This window comes from Idiotropiscis lumnitzeri, chromosome 7 (genome assembly GCF_059441095.1).
Source record: "Idiotropiscis lumnitzeri isolate Australia: NSW breed Sydney's pygmy pipehorse chromosome 7, RoL_Ilum_1.0, whole genome shotgun sequence".
Taxonomy (NCBI): domain Eukaryota; kingdom Metazoa; phylum Chordata; class Actinopteri; order Syngnathiformes; family Syngnathidae; genus Idiotropiscis; species Idiotropiscis lumnitzeri.
In genome coordinates, this window is record NC_142397.1 from 14475300 (window position 1) to 14477550 (window position 2251).

A 2251-nucleotide genomic window follows, 5' to 3' on the forward strand; every position below is an offset into this window, starting at 1 on the left:
ATACGGGGGCACAATATTCTGCTGTTGAGAAACACAGAGCCAAAGCAGTTGTTCTCAATGTCTTTGGATCTGTGCCCCATTTTGTTCTGTACAAAGAAGGCAAAAAGATAATACACACATCAGGGACATACATCTGTCCCTATATCACCCACTGAAATCAGTGCCCTTCCCCCCTGCCTCCCACCCCCAAACGTAGGCCTCCAGTGCTATACAGGTTTTATGGGATTAGAATCTATATAGAATTTAAGCATCGTGAATGCTATTACATCCTCAATAGTGGAAACAGACAAAATAATGGCCGGTCACAGAAATACATGTATTGAGCAGTGTGTCCTCGAGTTGAAATGGTTACCATTAACAGCCTGTCCCATTTTGTTTAAAGTAATACCTAATTCATCAAATGGATAAGATTTTTCACTTTTTCTTTGGTCTGATTAAGAAGGTACTCCTTCTCTCCACTAGTTTCTCTAAGGGTGTCCAATTCTTGCTGTAAAGCAGCAATATGCTTCTGTAGTTCACCAATCTGCAGAGCTTTCTGCTGCTCCGCTTGCTCAAGTTGAAATTTAAGATGATCAATCTCTTTCTGAAGTGCTGCTCTCTGCTCAGCAATTTCCTTTTGCAGCTCTTTAGCAACGCAATCCTTGGCTCGAACAATATCTTCAATGTGCAGGTTTTGTTGCTCCAGGAGTTCTTTAAGTTGGGTGATTTCTTTCTGTAAGAAAAGATGAAGATCACAATAACTTCATGTAACGTTATGTAATCATTTTGTGTATTTCTAATTGTTCTGTGCTCGCTAGACGACGGTATGACTGCTCTTTCCAGCTAGACAGACAGCTAACAGATGAGACGTTTTTTATGGCCTTCAGAGTCCATTTATTCATCTCTTGAAAAATATTTGTTGTTTGTAAAAAGCCTTACGTGGGACAAGGCGACATTGGGTACGTGTTGTTTTCTGCATTAAACAGTGACGTCATCTAAACTCGACCGGGTGGCGACCAGTCGGCGTCATCTAAACTCGACCTGATGCACATTACACATTTCACCACTGGAGGGTACTAAACTCAACATAACTTGAGGCAAACATAATCGCACCAACTAAACCATTACACTAATCATGTTTTTATACACTATTTGTATCAGTGATAATTGCGCACACACACCCCTACGTGTTTTCAGGACTTTTCGGGACGCATGACAGAAATGTGACAAATGGGTACGTGCCTTTCCCGTGGTCCTACAGGCTCCCAAAAAATAATTTAAGCATGAAAAAAAATCAGGAACACAACCATCTATTTAGATTTTGGCTAGGGCTTAATTTCTTTTTGATTTATGACAAAATCACAACATTTGAGGACATTGTCAGGTTTTTGTGAATTATTGAGCCCATAGCCTCACACAGATTGGCATTTCATGTTTTTGTGAATTTTGAGACCCATGGATACACAAAATGTTCAAGCATATGTGACATATAAAGACCATCCAAGAGTAAATTCAGTATTTTCAGATTGACTCATGTAACATTTGTTTTTTTTAAATACCTACAGTTTAGAATATGAACCGGTAGCCGAAAGTCTTGCTCTCCAGTCAGGAAACCTCTGATACAAAAGTAAGATATTCATTCATTCCATCCATTTTCTGTAATGTTTATCCTCATTAGGGTAGCGGGTGTGCTGCAACCTTTACAAGCTGACTTTGGAGGGTACACCCTGAACAGCCAATCACAGGGCAGATGAAACTAAATAACCAATGAAAGACAATTTAAAGTGCCCAATTAACCAAGCATAGAAAGAAATTAGACAGTTAAAAGTGTGGTCTGTGCACTTTTTTTTAATTACCAGCAAATGTGAACTGCACGTAGAAGATACTACAGACAACACAGAAACTTGCCACCTCCTCTTTCTATGACACAAGTCAGTGCAGTAGGCAAAAGGTGTTTGAACTGAACAAGGAAATTATGTAAAAATCTGAATCGTAGCATGAAAAATGTAATAAAATCAGAATGTATTGGGCCATGCATGTGGCATACAACTTTGGGATGTTTTTCCACACCTACGCGTTACACAACCAAGTCGTGCAAAAAGCACAGGTATATTGCTAAAGTTTCTGTGAGTTTTTTTCCCTAATTGATCGACAACATCATAAACAACAAACGTGAAACACCATATTAACAACTGACCTATTATTTAGCCCTGCTATTGGTTTAGTTAACCTGAACTGAACTGTACTCGAGCTGGCTCACGTTTAAAACATT